We start from the raw sequence: 19,321 nt of genomic DNA, 5'->3' as shown, positions 1-19,321 counted from the left end.
ACATCAAGACCGGTCTTTATGTGGACAAAATGGGTGTGCTCACTGTGTCCCTTAGCCCAAATCCATTTGCCATGTCTGCATCAGCCAACTTTTCTAATGCTTTAGTTGCTTCTTTTCAAAGTGTCTTTCACTCCCAAAGATGAGGGGCTCAGAGGTCAGCGGCGCATCGGTTACATTTTTCTGTGACTTATACCGGCCAGTTATTTATAGAGCAAGAACAAATATACAATGGAAGGCGAGTGGTGGGTAGGTTGGGTAGGAGGCAGGCTAAGCCCAGGAACATCTGTCCTTTCAAAGGCATCTCCTCCTTGGTATGCTCAGAATCCACTCCAGGGGTGTCGGCACTTCACTCTTAGTCAGAGAGCTGGCATGCTAGTCAAAACATAGATGAAAAGGAGGGGGAATGAACATCCTCATCCGAGCCTAATCTTCCATATCAAGAAGTGCAATGTATGTTTCCAAAGTCACCCAACTCTTAACAATACTAGGTTGGTCTTATGTAACAGACAACATTGTCCCCTTTTGTCAGTGCCGGGAAGAAACTTACAACAAAAGCAAAACACAAGGTGCAAAAAGAGAAACCACAGTGAGGGGTTGCAGGATGGGGATGGGTGGGTTAGTCTGAGGACTGTTTCACTATAAACATGACTTTACCAGTTACGTTTTCTGCTGACACCAGTATAGTTTTCCTTTTAAGAGCTGCAGCCACACAGCAGCCACACGGCCTTACAGTTCAACTGGTCAATGGATAAAATAGATCTTTATGATTAATTCCACAGTTTGGCTTTGTGCTGTTGTTGATGTCACGTGATGTTTTCTCTGATGAGGGCAGGATGTATGTATGTGTTTGCGTGTACGCACAGACTCTGTTTAGTCTGTTTGCGTCAGAGATGCTTCATGACACGCTCATAAATTCAACAGCGATGGCAGTCCCACCCCGACCTCTCACTCTCTATTTCTTTGTGACAAGCATGAAAACAAGCAAACACACACACACATTAGAATACACGCAAATGGCATGACGATGTCAACACTTTTATTGACCACAGAGAAAGGTGACTTCTGGGGAACTGAAGAAATAATTCATATAACATTCCTGTTTGACACAAACATAACAATATACTTAAAGGCCGGTTTAGTCAAAGTGCAGCACAATAAGAAAGATTATCCAAAAATTATTCAGCTTCTAATGTTTATATATTTCATCCTCAAACTTATTTCAGTCCAAGCTTTTATAAATTCATACATGTTCACTAATAGTGTTTTTATATAGCAAATAGCAAATAATAAAATAAAACAAAGCAAAACTGGTTAAAAAAAAAAAGAATTTGTTGTGTGAGATTTCTTCTTTTTCTTCTCGTCTTCTTCGTCCTATGGCCCTGGTGTGTTTTACTTTCTCAGCCATGCTCTGCAGAACAAGTGAGGGCACTTTGAGGATGAATAGCAGACTAAATAAACTGCTGAAAGCAGCAATGTCACATACTTGAACTGAAGGAGAGATGTAATATTCATGAAGCTGGAAACCTTTCTTTACACTCTATAACGTCTGCTCACGGAAAATTTCCAAACCTATTATGTAAATTCCATCACAAAATTAATAATTCATTCATTTTAAGTATTTAAGATTTGTGACAGAGTTATCGTTATTATCATAATCCTGAAAGTAAATCCAACAAATATCTGTTCGAGGTCTTATTTTATGGGGCTGCTTTGATGTTTTAAAACACGTGTAAATCTTTAACATAACAAAACATATTTTTCGGGTTTGTTTTTTGTTTTTTTTGTTGTTGTTTTTTACTGTGAATAAAATGTAACCTTCCAGCTTTAAGGCAGATTGTGGATTGATCCAAATTTGAACATGTTTAATTTCACATGTAAATTAGCCATGACGTCTGTTAAATAGAAGTAGTGTAAAAATAGCTCACTCATTACTTTAAAATCGTCATAAAAACAAGTGATTCGCCTTTCCGCTCCGGTTATCCGACAATCCTTAAGTTTAAAAAGTTACTTTACAATCAAAGCAGCTGAACCTCGACTCACCTCATTATGTTTTAAATCCACTGTAGGCTCTGAAGGCGGTCTACGCCACCTCTTCAGGTCGCGCTAAATTCCGTGACCTGATCCTGGTTTGTGCGTAACTGTCAGCGACGAGGGGAGAGGCATCAATTAGAGATCTAATACAGTCCCGATGGGGTGGACTGCGCCGCGCTGGATCTGCGCCATCTCTAAACATCAACACACACTCAACATTAAGGTCTGGCCTTAAGGGAATACATGCTTTTAGAAAAAAGCATATACTAGATAAACCCCACAGGCCTAATTTTTATTTTATTTTATTAAAATCCCTTAATTAGAGGGGGAAAATAGGACTTGTCTCTTTTACATAAAACATGGGCTGTATTTATTTAATATTGAACACGGAAATTGTTAACCATTTAGCATACTTTTAAAGAGATGTGGAAATTTTTATTCTAAATCCTATTTATAGGGGAATCCTATTTATATTTTTGTTTTAGTTCACTTGTGTTTTGTTTGAAATTTGTCCATAATATGTGTACTAAGCTGGGCTATATCTTGTAATAATTGAGAGTAAAATTTCAGTGCACTTTGAGTAGTCCAACATAACACCAATATTTGGCCTAGTTCGTTGTTTTCATTATTTTTCTTTTACATCATTGTAAAAGCCAAAACACAACCACACACTTCCACACTAAAATACGTTTATTCCTACAGTAAAATATTTATTTATATAACAAAATAAATGTTTGTAGGTTTTACGTTTATCTAAAATAAATAAATTAAAATAATGTCCCCCCTTTTTCTTCTTCTTTCTTTACAAAAATCAGAAATTATGTTAAATAACAACTTGTGAATATTAACAAATCATCTTGGCTCAATATATTACGCAAATGGAAAATTTAAACAGAGTTGTCAAATGCCTGTGTAAAAAAAAAAAGTTCACCCTATAATTACATTTTAAGAATGGTGGAAGGGGCCTGCAGTGAACTTGGGCCTCGCCGGAGACTCAGATGTACTCTCACACAGTTGCACTGCTGTAAATAATAAATGTCATATCCACGAGCACCAAAATCAGGGGTCACGATCAGGGTGCATGACTGCTCAGTCATGTTATTGAAAGCCTGTATACTGAACGTGGGTTACTTTTTAAATTGTACAAAAAATATGGATCACTCTAGTATATCATCTGGTCGCCTATTGTTAAATTATAAAGAACCGGTTCTGAAGTGTAACGCAATCAACAGAATTTGCCAGTTTTTCAGGATGGGGAAAGATCAGTAAGAAGCATGTTGTCACTTGTCTAGTAGCGTAGTGCCACACAATATCAGCAGACTGTAAACAATAGCAGCAGCTTTCTTATAACAACCGCTGAGGTGACCTATGGAGTAAAATATTTTTGGCTGAGTGAAAACAACAGGTTTAATTGGAGAGAGAGTGAATGCGTTGAAACGCACAGAGACGTTTGCAGGATTTCCACTTGAACTGAAATGTGATATCCAACACATGCCATGGAACTTCTATTCTTCATCTGCCTGTGCTTGTCTTTGATGCTGTTGCCAAAGCTGTCAGTGCAATAAACTTCTAAGAACCTGTGGAGATATGCATTACTGAGGTATTACACTTCAATTCATTTCAGTGACAAACAATTATTGTGAGTGGTTTTAAGATCAAAACAAAAACTTGCTTGACACTGCAATAACAGGGTCATACTAGCATCTAGTGCTCTTTGTAGGTATTTTTTTTTATTTTACCATTATTTATTTATTTATTATTATTTTGGATCCACTTTTTTTTCTTTAATTTGCATTGAAAAAAATTAAAGGTGGAAGTTTAAATCGTATTTTTACCCTTTTTCCTAAAGGTATTTGATTAAAAAGTGGTAATCAATATCTCTTTTCAAAGAGATTAACCATCAATTAAATCTCAAATGCTCAGACCTAAGAGACGTCTATGAGTTTTGTCCCAAGCTTTTGAGCTGTAGCTCGGTGATTTAGGTTGAACTTTGTAATCTTCAGGTCAACATCAACATTGGTTCAAGGTGGCACAGCGAAGCGGTGTTGATGACACATTTTGAAACATTGGATCTGAGCACTAATTGAGGTTATAACCTTAAAAAAAACCTTCTACTTGTCTTATCAAGTACTATTGTTTTGTCTATGAATATGCCAAATGAAACAAAACAAGTAGACTGTCAACTATAGGAAAAACAGAAACAAACCTACTACTCATCCATATCCCACGCTTATGGTCTGAACTATGCAACGCACCAAATATTTAGAGTAATAGCTGGTTACTGTGCTATCACCAACACCCAGAGCTGTCAATCTGTACCCTGGAGCTAATTAAAAGGGCTTTGGCATTTTAATTGTTTGCATACAAACAGACTGGAACAGTCAGGTGAAGGGCATGGCAAGCATGCCATGCCTCCTTAAATCACTCCCCTGTGCCAAAATGCTGACACCAGACCAAAAATGCTTTTAAAAAAGGGCCCTCTGTGTGGCCATAAAAGACATAGGGAGAAAGAATCATGATGAACATATTTTAAATATGTGATTTAATTAAATGGCAAATCATCAGCTTGTTCAGTTTTTTCATTAATGATATCACTTGTGTGCTAAAGCCCATTTGCCTTCCATGAAATGCCATTCAGACGGTCCAAATGACATAAAACATGTTCAAGAAATGTCATTACTTACAGTGTTATCCAGGGCTTGCGTCCCATCACCAGCATGTGTATGGCTTCACCTTCTGCTCACTACATTTCTTTGGCTTTGTCACTTCTGCCGTTGTTCCCTTGCTTTTCTACCTTCTGAATGTCCTGACACTAAGATGGAGCTGGCATGGAATAAAAGACACATTCTAATTGTGTTGCATGGGACCCCAGGGCATTCGCTGCTCTGGCCTCATGGCTCTCTGCTGCCACCTGTCTGTTCTTAAAAGATCACATGAAGAGCTTGCATGAAGACCTGCAGAATTTGCTGAGTAATGCAAAGAGATCACATTAAAGTCGTTTGCTTTTGTAATTTTTTTTATTGCAATCAAATGTCACAATTTGACTTTGTCAGTATGATGAGGGGAAATTCAATTTCCTTTATTCTACACTTTTATGGGCCCCAAAACTGATACACGGCTTTGTTACTTTAAAAGTACTGTATGTTTTACCTTGAAAGATTCCTACAAATAATCCCATGATCTCGCCCTATGTCTAAAGACCTCATGTGAAAAAATGTGAACGTTAAGTGACCGGACTTGCATGAAACATAAAAACATGAAACATAAAAACAAAACAATTTCATTAACTCCAAAGAGCGGCAGAAAATGTATCTGTAAAAGAGTGTTTGCAGATTGAACCCCTGCTTTGTATGATGTGATAGCCCAACAGGAAGCCATTGAAACTCCAACATAAATAGTAATCAGGCCATGGGTAAACCAATCAGCAGCGCTGTTTCAAAATATGCACCAATCAATTAGCAAATGTATTTTCTTTCAAATGTGCAGACCAAATCAAAGCATTTCAGGAAACAAGTTACGGCTAATCTACATTTTGTTTTTCGTATCTAAGGCTCTCGTTGCAGTTTGCACTCTCAACCTCCGAGATTTAAAATCTCAAAAATGTGTTTACATTGCAGAGATTTTAATCATTTGTTCAATCATATGTGTATAAAGAGGATTTGCAGTGAGTGCCTTTATATTTTTTGCAGTTACCACCAACTGTGCTCATTTTCTTCTCGCACTTTCTCTGTTGGCAGTGTCTTCTCATAAGCTCTGCAGACACTGAGCAGTTAATCAAAGGCTGATTATCTCTTGTTCATTACTGCTGTTTAAATTTAAAACGCTGCTCACTTTCGTTACCGAGTTTCTTTACAGGTTTTGGAAGCCAGCCTCTTGGCTTCATATGTACTCCAGTCCCACTCACACACAGCTGTCTTCCAGGCTCCATCACCTGCATCCAGCTGCAAACCACAAACAGATTGCAGTATTCCCCCAGAGGGAGATTTTGTGCAGTCGGGTCATCATCGGCACGAAAGATGAAGGGGCAATATATTAAGTAAAACCTCACTGCTCATCGACCAAGGACATTTTGCACAACACTAAGCCCCTGTGCCAGTAAGGACTGACACAGTAGTAGCTAACAATGTTGTCAGAGCATGTGACAACATTTCCCAGACCACTAAACATTGAAAACAGACCAACGAGGCAACATACTGCTTTGATTTACTTATTTGAAAAATAGCTTTGGAATGAATATCCTCGTCCAGTTGTTCCTATGTGGCTGCCATACAAGTAGGGGATAAAAGGAAACATGATTTCTTATTTTAAGTGCAGGAAATGAGACAATGACAGGAGACAAATTTATCACATATTGATGTGATTGTGGCGATAAATGCGTTCTGGATGGTGATTTTATTGTCTCTCAGTGGACACATCTTCTCGTAGTTATCCCATTCATAGAAATCTCTCATGCTTGTGTTATATTGTGTCATCTCACGTCTGCGTGACAACAGGACGGGATCAGATCAGCTTCCATGTCTTTCACTACATGCATTGTTTGGCTGAGTCTGTGTTGCCCTTTTACCACAGCTATTTTTATTTAGCAGGATAGCCATTTGATTTGTTTTAAGAAGAAACAGGCTCAGTCCTTTGTGGTGACAAATATCTGAAGTATAGCTTTAACTAACAGTAATAATCATTTGAACTAATGTGTAGCCAAGCCCCCACTCCGATTTCTCTGGAAACGGGCAACAGCAGGAGAAAATCCTCGTGTGAATCACTGCAGAGTTCTAATTTAATCTCATACGAAATGTAAATACAGCTGCTGGATTCAAAATTATTTGACTACACTTGCACAATCGTCCCAAATTTTCTTTTAAAATTTATCAACTCAACCGAAATCCATGTTACACATAGCACACCTGCCCTATGTGCGAACAAATATTTTAATTAGCCGCATCTGGGAAATCTGCACCAAGCACTCATCAAGGCTAGCAGAGTTTTGCCTTGTCAAAACAGACTGATTGCCCTCCATTTGATTTTCCTAAACCCTGCAAACACCAATGTGGAACTTCTGTTGAGAGCGAGAGGAGGGCAGTTGAATAAACAGGATTACTTGCTATGGCAACACCTGCAAGCAGCACGTGCGAGCAGGAGAGGGAAAATGATCCTGGTTAACTGCTGCAGATAATGACGCTGCTATATTTATATTTGTCTTTGGCAAGGGATCCTCAGCCATTCTACTCCAAACCACAGCCAGCGGGTTTTTTTTAGTCTGAACAGTGCCAGTACGTCTCTTAGCTCAGTGTTAGAGTGAAACACAACAGAGGAGTTTCAAAATACTTACACAGCCAGTGTTGAAGCTGAGCTCTGCAGCGTGCCAGTGAATCAAAGCAATAATGTGGCAAACAAAGAGTGAACACACGTGAACACAGCAGAATGTCTTTAATTATGATAATGACGCGGTGATTAGTCCATGTGATTACGATGTACCACCTTCCAACGTTGTATATGCTCATTTGTATATTGGGGAAAGAAGCGTGCATTTTCCAGGATCCCAGCTAAAGAAAAGCTTAAAGACCAGGAGGGAGCTGCCAATTGTGTGGTTTCAGAAAGGGAGACCTGATGGACCACCAAATGCAGGAAGGGTATGCTATCGGATTTCCTCAGAGCCCAAACAAAAACACTGTTTTTAATGCAAATTGAGTTATTAATTGTGGAAGGAAATCATCGGCGTTTAAAGAAAACCACACAATACACAAACAAACATATTTATGGTGTAGAAACACATAGCGTGAAAGTGGTCACTGATGATGACGAGCCCACAGGCTCCATTTGTTGACAAATCTTATGGGGCTTTCTGTGGTCTTTTAGCTCAATGTTTCAGTTTTTACACAACAGTTGGACTGATTAATTTCACTCATTAACATTCCTTTCAATGGGAAGCTATGGTCGAAAAAAAAAAAAAAACAGTGAAGCTATATTAACAAACTTAGTTAGTTCCCTGGAAAATACCCAAAGGATGATCCCAATTTATCCATCAGTCAGGACAGCAGATAATACCTACCCTCCCAGGTTCAAGGTCAAATTCAGGTGGAGCTCCCGTTTGACGCCATAGGACTAAAATCCCACTAAACAGGCCCCTTTTTCTAAATAACTCTGTGACCCAGAGGTCCCAGACAGTACGCCAGGCTGTGTTCTGGGCCCGTTTATCAAGGCTTTTCCGCTCCATCGGTGCAAGCATTGTGCCAAAAAAGATGGCCACTATCAAACGAGATGGAGAATATGAGGTGAGAAAGGGCAAAGTGATGTGAAAACAAAGAGAGTGGACAAGAGATAAGGTGTCAGACAAAGAGATAGCGAGAGCAGCAAAGTGAAAAATGTGTTATCGCCATGCCTGTTCATCACACGCTCAGGTCAGAGGGGTGTGAACCGCGAGTTGGCAGAGCTAAGAGCAGGGGCTAGTTGGAATATGTGTGGGGCCATAGGAAGTGCTGTGTGGAGAAGATAACAGAGTGCAAATGTGTATGGGTGTGTGTGTGTGTGTGTGTGATGGAGAGGAGGCATGGGAGGTGGGGTGGGGGAGTAGAGTGAGTAACAGTGTCCATAGCTCTGCCCTGCTTTCCTCTATTCACTGCCCGCATCCTGTCTGCGTGCTGCTCCTTAATGGCTTTTAATGAGCCACCGGTGAATCGTGCTCCTTCCTGCTTTCGCACATACCCGGCAAGAGCAAGCGAAGGGAAGAGAAAGAGCGAGAGAGAGTTGATCAGTCAACATCACAGGCTCCTGTGGTGGTCACTCGCTCCCCTCCACAAGTCTGCGAAACCATCCATTAAAGGACCATGGCGACTGAAATGATACACTAAGGTCATGATGAGAGGGTCCCACCCTGGGTGTACACAGTGCACTGTAAAAAAGGCAAGACCTTCAAAAGTATTTCACATATTTGTCTTTTTCAGTACTTTTAATAGATGCCTTGTTTCCAGAGAAAAGAAAGATGTGAGCCTGGTTGTTTGGATTTTGTAACCATTTCTTTCCAACCAATCATACATGGTATATAAAAATAAGAAATCCATAGATAGAATTCCTCTATCGCTTTTGCTCAGTATCTGATAATCAGGAGAAAAAAATACACAAGAAAAATGTAGAAATATAAACATTCATAATTTATTAATTAACATGCTATTTCAAGCCTGTTCTCAAGGGAACTTAACATTAAAAATTCTGCTTTCTGCTATTAATTTATTATGTAGTATTGTCTTCAATTACTTATTTAGAATCTACTAATTAGGAATCCCTGATTTTCTAATATTACTAAGTTAAGTGTGCAGGTTGAACCTTTGCAATTTCCCACTCATGTAGAAAGGTATGAAGCACTCTTTAACACCACCTTAAATGTCACGCTCTCATTTGCTCTCCTCTGTCTGCTTTCCCACTGGCGGGATTTCATAGCTCAGAGTGTCTCGTCATTGTGATAGATGACAGGTGAGAGAGTTTCTCTGATCCCTCTGACACTCTGTAATCGAGTTAAGAACGCTGGATTAGAGGCTCCTTTTGAAAGGAACTGAGGTCAGCTCTCTATTCTGCTTGATGCATAGCTTCAGAGAGTAAGAAAAGTCCTGACATTAATTACAGGAATGTGTGTGCGTGTGTGTGTGTGTACGAGAGACAAGGAAAGGGGAGGGAAAGAGGCACACATAGTTCATGTAGAGGAAAATGTGTGGGGCCTAGAGGGTGCTCTGAGTACCGAGGCCCGCCCCCCTCGGTTACTGTTGCTATCGCTGTCAATCTTTCCATTTTTGCCTCAGCAAAAGAGTGGTTTGCAGTGAGAGATATACCACCTGAAATTACAAGCGGTTTTTGGATATGCAAGTTTAAAATTTCACACAAAATTACACAAAGGTTTCAATTTTGTGGGAGTTGTTACTCGGGTAAAACTGATGCTACAGTTGTCTATCTTGGCACCAAAAATAGAAGATTTGCACGTTATGATCCTACAGGTAAATTTAAGCCTCTTCAGCAGCTGATATATGTTGCATTGCAGGTTAAAAATATTTTAAAAAGACTGTGTTATTAAGGTGATCTCAAAAAACCAAGTCGTTAACAGCACACATGATTTAAATGTGACACGCTCTGTCTTATCCGTATCATCCAAACAGACATGCATCAGCTTGAAATTAATTTAGGGTAGAGGGATAAGTCACAGCAAGTCAAATCTGGCTTCTAGGTCAGAAAACGTTGTGTATGCGTGGCCAGTAAAACTCAAGCCTTCTCCATTTGCTGTGAATGGGAGCAAATGTCTCACCAAGAAAATTGCAGAAAGCTCAGTGCTGATTTTCAGACTCTTGGGAAGAATTCAAAATGCACAACATGCAACTGAAAAAAAAAATAAAGATAAAGATAAAGATAAACCTGGTCACGTTCTTGTTTGATCTCTGGGTGGTAGATGATCCTCAACATAACTTTTCATGTCTGTCAGAAGTTGATGTTTACCCAAGCTTAAGGCCCATTATACACTATACATGTGCACGTGCAAGTGGTCATTCAGAGTTGGACTCCAGGGAGCAATCTAATATTAGTTGCAGTACTGAAATAGGCTGATAGGCCCACAAGAGCACTGAGCACTTTTTCAATTCCTTATGAAATGTTATTGCTATCAACACAATCGATTGTAGTTGGACAGAATACAACAGAGAATGAAAATGGATGGCTCGATGATGGATGCAGGATGAAAATGAAGGTCAAGGTTAACAACAAACATATGTGACAAACATAGTCCTTTCAGATTTGTGTTGCTGTATAACAAACCGAATAAACAGGGATGCCCTAATGTACTTTACTCTAGTAACAACAGAACAAATCTTCCATAAAGTCCAGCCCACGTCCTCACATTGTAAGACAGAAAGCAGTGTGAAATGTGGCGGGATGTTTACTGTTCAGCTTTCACCTCTGATTTGAAGGTGCGGGTGGCTCCGATCACTAATCTGAGGAAACTGGGGGTGAACCACCACCCAGCTGATAAAGATCCGAACATCAATGCCCCCCCCCCCCCCCCCCCCCAAAAAAAAAATGTTAAAAAGCTTTGCACTGAAGAAGAACTGTTAAACAAAAGGTTTAAATCACATCAAAGCAGAAAAAGCATATAAAACAGTTTGACAGTGTGCTAAAATTCAGCAAACACACCACCCGTGATTCCAGAGTTTAATTGCATTTTAGTAAAATAAGAAACAGCTTTAATAAAACTTGAAAACAAATAAAGCAGACTTGCCAAGTAGTGTTGAGCACGGCCAACAGATGGTGGTTAGTTTAACATTAGTCATAATAGTCATGAAGCCGGTGATGATGACAATAATAGCTCAAGCAGCAGACTACAGTCGCAGGTGGGGATATAAGAAGGAGGAAACTCTGTGTGTGTGTGTGTGTGTGTGTGTGTGTGTGTGTGTGTGTGTGTGTGTGTGTGTGTGTGCAAACACCTGAGTGTCTTGGCAGCCCTCAGAGGAAGGGTCCCGGTCATCGGACATCCCTGCTGCAGGACCCACTCCCTGGAGTGGACCCCCTAATCAGTGGGAACAAAAGGGTGAGGGTGTGTAAAGGAACCAAAATAGCACAAAGAGTAGTGGAAGGATGGGGATGGGGAATTTGATGCAATGCTTCACACTGCATGCCTTGGTTATGGCCAAAGTTGACTCTAGTACAGTACACGTGCATAGGTGATATCTGCCACAAAACTATACAGGAAAGTGAGAAAGTGCAAATGAGCAAAATGATTCCTGCCTTTGATCGAGTGTGTGTGTAATACCCATCATATTCAGAGGTCCCTCCTCTTAAATCATTGCTTTTAAATGCAAGCTAAAGGTGTGAGGAATAGGTGAGTAGTAGTTAAGGTTGGGGCTTTGAGTGAGTCTCTGGGAAATGAATGTGAGTCAATGTAATCTCTACTGAGGGAATGGAAGCGTCACTCTGCATGTGTTTTTTGCTTGTGAATTTGTGTGTGTGTGTGTGTGTGTGTGTGTGAGAGAGAGAGAGAGAGAGAGAGCGAGAGAGAGAGAGCACATGACTTCCTCAGCTGTTCATTATGGAGTGACAGCCTGACAAACTGTGGCTCTAGTGGTTGCATCGACTTCCTGACCTCACAACCCATGGTGTTTTCCCCTAATTGACTCTACCTCTTAGACGGGGAAACAGGGAGAATTACATCACTTATCGCAACACAGATCTGGTGTGTTGACTACATTAAATATTTTAAAGATTGTATTGATTTGTGCTTAATAATGAGTGCACACAAACGCATAACTGCAGCAAGGACAGCAACAGCAGAGAGCTTTTTTCCATGCTTGGTACCCCCCACGCACCCCACGTTTCAGTGATACATGCAATCTTACTTAAAATTCACTTTGTGCCGCCCTCTTTGTCTCCTGTGGCTCTTTTTCACGAGGAGTCCCTGTCCAATATGAAGAAAGGCCCATCAAAAGCAGGAGATGATAAACTGGACAATAAGCGGGGGCCACCAGGTCCCCCATCTCTGGGGGCCACAGATTAGGTCTCCTGCACTTCCTTTGGAAAACAGGCACCGGACCCAGAGGAAGCTCCTGTCAGCTGCGCTCCCTTAACTCCCTGGCCTCTCTCACTCTAACTCCTAGCTCCCTTTCTCCACCGCTGTCTGTCTCCCTCGTTCTCTTTTTTCCCTTCTTGCTTTTATTCTTTCTGTCTCAGAGATAAAATGCAGGCCTTTCCATTCAATACTTGCCATCAAATGCCACTCGGATACTACAGAGCAAGCTTCGTCAGCCTACTGAGCAAGTTGACACTTGGCTGCTTTTTTTTTTTGCTTTCATACTGCTACGTTAAGTTGCAATATCTTATATGAATAGCATCCACAAATACATAGTCACCCGTACCATGTGTGTGGGTGGAGCAGTAATTAAAGAGGTACAGAGATCTATGAATAGAAGCTCCTGCTGTGAATATCCTGCATTCTGCTGTCTGGTGGAGGTCAGGTGGTCACAGTGATGGAGTGTGGACACTCCCCTTAATGCAGAGCCAAATCACAGTTTAAGTCCTTAGACAGATACACCTCCACCCTTACACTGTCTCTGGGATGACCCAGAGAATTATGTTTGGATTAGGTGGATCTTTGGCCTTTAACATCTCAGGAGTATGTCTGGCCATATCAAAGTAGCTGCTGCATACTTGAAATCATTCATTTGGTAGTTTTGTTGAAAGACAAGGAATAAGTAACCAAACAACTAATAAAAACTCAGCGCAATCAATACATATATTATTTATATATATATATATTATGTGTGTGTGTGTGTGTAACCTTAGAATATATCAGATACGCAACAGCAGTCTGAAGAAAGTGCTTGCAGATGGATTAACATCAACATTTGCCATCATAGTTTTTAGATCAATTCCTTGGTTTACCTTTAACTTTGAGTTTCAGTCAGCCTCGTTTTCTTGTGCAATGAGTAATTATTGACATGTTTAGTGTCACATGTGTGGCTATTATTCCATCCAGGATTGCGTTCTGGTCTTTGTAGACATGACAGGCACTTCAATACACTGCAGGACTGTGGATTCTATTTCCAGCAGGACGGCCACAGGCAATTTGGATCTCCTACTAGCCAAGTAGTGTGCTTGGTGTGGGTGCACATGGAAAGCCTAAGTAGGTAACTCTGTCAGGCTTTCATGCAGGCCCTGTGGCCAGTGAAGGTTGGCACATAGTGCCCTCCTCACCGCAAACACTGCCACAGGTAATGTTTTCCTGAAGTCACGCCAGTCTTTTAAGAATTTCCATGCACTGAGGAAAAAGCCCCAGGCCTGACTTCTGAAATACAAGTAGTCTTTTCAGCCAAGACCAGCACTAATGTAGTCTGCCGTTACAGACAGCAAGCAGACTAAAGCGCCTCCTGTCTTGAAACCAAAGAGGTGAGAGGATTAGGGCTTGCCACAACATTTAACGACACTGAACCTTGTTTGATTCAATCAAGCGTGGTAAAAAGCAGGCACAGGCAAATCTGACCTAAACCTCCTGTTTTTGACCCTGCCATGCAATGTGTGGTTGTGTTTGGGCTTCTGTAAGCATGCGTCTGTTTATGTGTGTGTGTGCCTGTGTGTGCCTGCTGAGGCTTCTGGCACCTCGCCACACCATGAGCAAGTTGAGAAGACAGATTTATCTTGAAGCAAATTTCATCATGTTATCCCCTGACAAATCTGACAAATTCACAGGAAAAGCCCATCATTTGTAATCAACACGCACTTTAGGTGTGATTAAAGGTGAGGCGCGGTTCTTTTCAAAAAGGGAACCACTCAGAAAAAGTTTTTCTTTTTTTTTTTAACTCTCTGCTTAATCTATAAATGTCATCTCCACAGTTTCTAAAACCATGTCAGTGGCATTCAGTGCCTGAATGACATGCTATCATTCCCACCATAGCCAAAAGCTAGACCTCAGCTAGACACCAACCAATACACCTTGCTCCTTTGGAGCTTTGTTCAGTGATTTGACAGGGTCTAAGACTCAATCTGGTCATTCCGGAGATAGGAATGACATATGATAAATGGACCTTATCTGGAAGTTGTGGTGTTGGGAAGCTGACTCTGTTTCCCTCCGATTACATTAGCAGGCAGGAAAATGGGACACTGGGGAAAGACTGGAATTCCATAGAACGAGGGGCAGACACCCATTTTTACTTGTTTGCCGATTGATAAAGAGACCAGAAGGAGGCATCGGGAGTACTAGACACATTCTGGGTGTATAATAAGTCTGTTTAATATGTCAGTATTATCTGACAAACCACAGTCTAAAGTGTCACAAGTAAAGGCTAAATGGCAGTTCAAGTCCACGTTAACAATTCAACAATTAACAATTCAACTGATGTTCATCTGCAGGATGGTGGTGCACCATATGTGTTGTTATCTATCTGACCTCCCTGGAAAAACAAACAGTTTTAGGCCAAAATACTGGTGCCTGCACTGGTCCATACTGGGTGATATATTGCTTGATACACCTGCACCACTTGACTACACTTGACTGGAGTGTTTCCTGTTCGCAAACCTTTTGCAGGGAGACCAGAAGTGTCAGAAAGTGAATCTGCAGTATGATGCTCAGGAATAAAATAGCCCTGTTATTTTTAACAGTTTTAGTTCAAATGTTGATAACGCAACACATTTTGACACTAATATCAATATTTACCAGCAGCTGCATATTACTTTAATTACTGCAGATACTAGAGAACTGTTGTTATAATCTTAAAACATTTTATTCAGTAAAGTTTCATTATTTTGCTATCACTATGTTCAATTGGCTTTTTCTGTTCCAAAATATAAGTCTTGAAGATAAAGTATTTGCCCAAAACTAGATAAACTCCTTAGAAACTGTTTGGGGAACAACATCTGAGGTGTCCCCCCCAAAGAATCATGCACAATTATGCACATGTTCCCTCAATATACAATATGTTTTTAGCTACTACTTGTAATATATCACAACCCAGTCTACTTTTATCAATAAAACGTTATGTCTCTACAAACTGGGAGTGTAGATAATTTCATTCTATGTAATTTAATCCATCATGTTTGTGTCAGAGCACCTTTGTAGGCATGCCTGACGCCGCAATAGCACAAAGAATAAATTGTGGAATTTTATATATATAAATGACACAGTCAGGTAGTGAATGTGGGCATCTTGACCACATGAAGTCTTCTTTTCTGCCTACCCAGATTTAAAAAGGTCCACAGTTTTCAGGGTAAAACTCGGTCAGCAAAAATATCAGATTTGTGTGTGGACACAATGTGTAAACATAGCACAAGTTTCACATTCTGTGTGGAAAAAGCCAAAGATAGTTATCTGGTGGAAATACTGTGGCTCTTTGTAAACCCACAGCTCAGATTAGTCAGGGTCCATGAGTTGCTAAGTATAATGCAAAGTTATCCCTTATCAGTCATATGTATACAGTATATGCACAAGCTTTTTACAAATGAGGCAGCGGAGCTGCATATTTCTTTTTAAACATTTTATAGCAGTGTTTTGCTTTTAAATATAGTTTCTCTGGGTTTTTTTAACATTTTATTACCAAGTGTCCTGCACTTTTTATATTTATGCCCATGAAGGAGTGACAGTTTCCAGGCTTTCCAGATTTTTTTGAAACATAGATAACGCAGAGATATAATATGATATTGAGGCTGAGCACAAAAAAGGAAGAGAAAGCAACTGAGATAAGAAGTAGGCAGCAGCCCAGACGAACATGGCGTGGCCCTTCCTTACTGACATCCTGAGGAGGAAGCTATGTTGCTCCGGCCCCTCGGCTGCAATCCCAGAGAGACGAGCTCCTCCAACGGGTCATCGGAGTGAGCCAAATAATGCTTATTAACACTTTCCCTTCCGCTTTTCCTCCAGTTCCAACTCACTTTTGTTATTTATTTTTATATTGAACTCAATAGAGAGCAGCCTACCAAAAAGGCTTTCTGTCTGTCTAGATATCTTGGTATCTATACTATATCTATTCAGTTTTCCTGCCTTTTTTGCTCCCACCATTGTCTCTTTTCTACAGTCTGGCTCTTTTTCCACAATTTCAATCAACCTTTCCCCTTTCCCTTCCTTTCCACTCGCCACATCACTTATTCCCCACACCTGCTTGTCATGATTTTACGTGGATATCATATACCAAACAACTGCAGATATCCACCAGACATGCAGGAGAGCAAGCAGAGGGAAAATCTTGCTCCCAGCTCCATAAATCACTATTCAGTCAATCAAGCTAATTGCTGCCCAAATGGCTTCTAACGAAGCTCTAATTGAATAAGGTGGCTGATGCAGTTAAGCAGCACAGTGAGTTGAACTGGAAAGAATATCTTGTAGTGTGTGTGTGTGTGTGTGTGTGTGTGTGTGTGTGTGTGCACCAGGCCTGCTGGCACCAGACACACAGTGGTAAACGGCTCAGTTTAGCATTACAGTGGTGACTCCCCACGGGCCTGTCCTCCACTGCAGCAGCAACCTGAGGAATTGCAGGCTCTTAAAGAAAAAAGGCTGGAAAATAAAGAGTGAGACCAGAAGAGAACCAGGCTGTGCCAGTAAAATATGTACTCTGCAAACACACAAAAGCAAGCAATATACACATTAATCCAGCAAGTTGTTGTGCAGTTTAAGTCATGGTTTATAGATTTCATTTTATTACATAGACACATCAGGCAGAAAGTAAGTGTTTGACCAATCCTGTGTTGGCAAAACACCTCTGACCATGTATGACATGGGTGTGCAACTTCTGGGGTGGGCCTCTGGTTTTTGACACCAGGACTTTGACACAAATCGTTTTGGTCTTGAGACTTGTTAGGTTCTGCATCCACAGATGCTCAAGCACACTGGGTTCTGGAGGTTGGATCCAGATTCCTTGAGCCATTCAAAAGTCGGCTTTGCAGTGTGGCAGGGCACATTGTCCTTCTGCGGGCTGTCAGGACATGCAGCTTTATTTTAGGAACCATTCATGGTCTTAACCATGTTTAGGTGGGTGTTAGGCGTCAAAGTAGGATCGCATGAATGCTTGGAGCCAGTGTAATATTGCATTTTAATGAGATAATCAGTGTTATTCTCTTAACTTGTCGCTGTTGTGGCTGATGAGTGTATTTGTTTTGAAATGTGTTCCCAGCTATCAAGGATTGGAGTCCACAGACATGTTTTCAACAAGGTGTGGTTGTCAAAGCATACGCCAAAAAACAATGGGAGAGTCACTCTTTTTTTTAAAAAATACCATATTGGGTAAGTATGACTGCCATGGATTGTTATTCCCCCTTCATTTTTTTCTCACATCTATTCATCCTCTATCATGGTTATCGGTTCTCTGCATGCCTGTTCAGCACAGCAGGGTTTCCCCGGGAGAACAAACCCAAACTCGAGGGTATGGAGCAGTCACACAGTCACCCCTCTCCCTCCTCCTCTCTCCCACTCTGTCTCCCACTGTGTCCCTGCCCATAAGCCCCATCAGCCTGCCTTATGACTGCATTGCTGATAAGACCAGGGGCCCCCACAGTGCCCAGCTCCTGGTGCCAGCACTTTCCTCTCATACAAAGTCAGTCACAGATGTTATGGGTGATCAAAAGCAGCAGCCCTCCTTAGCAAAGAGCAAATACTGTAAAACAATAGGGTTTTGCTGATATGGCAGCATGTAGCAACTTTCTCACCAGAAGAGATTTCAGTTTCATTTTATCCAATAGTTCCTTTGGTTTGTGACCAAGTGTAAGCACAATTAATTACATTCTCATGTGCCACAGCTATACTTCATGCTTAATGCTAAATGGCACTTGTTAGCATGATGCAATGCTAAACTATTATTGTTAACATGGCAAATATTATATTTGACTAAATGTGCAACAGCTGTTTTGTTCACCAGTGTGGAGCAGAAACAAGATGCAAACAGACATTAGCATGGCACTGCAGAACTGTATCAGAGTATTTCTACTCATTGCCCAAAGGATCTTCTTGTGAGAACATAACAAAACTTTCTTTAACCTGCCAGGTGTGCCCATGCCCAACTCAGTCATGATCAGTGTTGGGGTCATTACTCAAAAAAAGAAACGTGTTATACATTACTCGTTACTTTTCTTAAAAGCAATGTAGTATGTTACGTAATTATTTACCAGAGAAAGTAATTAGTTACACTACTCATTACATTACTTTGTCATTACTACATAAAATGACCTGAAACACACTGTCTCATAATTACCAGTTATACAATAGACCGTCAGCATCACGGCAAAACGTGTAATGCACACACCAGTCTAGGGTCTTGGGCTACAGTTCCACACACCAACACAAATCCACATCCAAAGAGGACACATATACACATATACACAAAGTTGAAAACACAAAGCATGAAACCAGCCCTCAGAGCAATCACCACAGTGATTCTACTGTAGAAACATGAATAAGTACAAACAGAGGCTTCTAGTCTCCTTGCTCATCACTGCTTTTGTTATCTGTTGAGGATCAGGCTCAGGCTGCTGGGCTGGGTCAAGCTTAAAATCACTCTGGGTTCTTAGCTAGCTTAGCGTTAGCATGCTGTCTGTGCAGACGCTCGCAAAGAGCCAAAGTTCTGTTAGCAGTATAATGCAGCTGTTTCTGACTTGGATGAAGTTTCTGTGCTCTAGTCCTTTTGGCAATAAAAACAAAAGTCATGTCCATATCTCCACTCCTGAAAAGTTCTAGACCGCTCCACCATTGTCCTCCTCCTGCACACAAGCTGTTGCAGAAGTGCCCAGGAAGAAAAAAGCATCCTTGTTCTATCTGCCCAGTGTGCAGATAACTAAAGAACTTCTTTAATGA

At 40.8% G+C, this 19,321-nt stretch overlaps 1 long non-coding RNA gene across 1 annotated transcript; it reads right to left on the bottom strand.

The window, feature by feature from the left end:
* Positions 1–1,020: 1,020 nt before the first annotated feature.
* Positions 1,021–4,831, bottom strand: LOC118453929 (uncharacterized). The gene is made up of 4 exons (XR_004843500.1): positions 4,716–4,831; positions 3,474–3,608; positions 2,041–2,225; positions 1,021–1,408 (listed from the first exon to the last, which is right to left on the bottom strand). It is a non-coding gene; the product is annotated as an uncharacterized LOC118453929 (long non-coding RNA).
* Between the last annotated feature and the right edge of the window lie 14,490 nt (positions 4,832–19,321).

Source organism: Neolamprologus brichardi, chromosome 18 (genome assembly GCF_056152115.1).
Source record: "Neolamprologus brichardi isolate AB-2024 chromosome 18, ASM5615211v1, whole genome shotgun sequence".
In the NCBI taxonomy this organism is placed as follows: domain Eukaryota; kingdom Metazoa; phylum Chordata; class Actinopteri; order Cichliformes; family Cichlidae; genus Neolamprologus; species Neolamprologus brichardi.
Note: the sequence above shows the minus strand (reverse complement) of the source record. Positions and strands in the feature narration are given on the sequence as shown.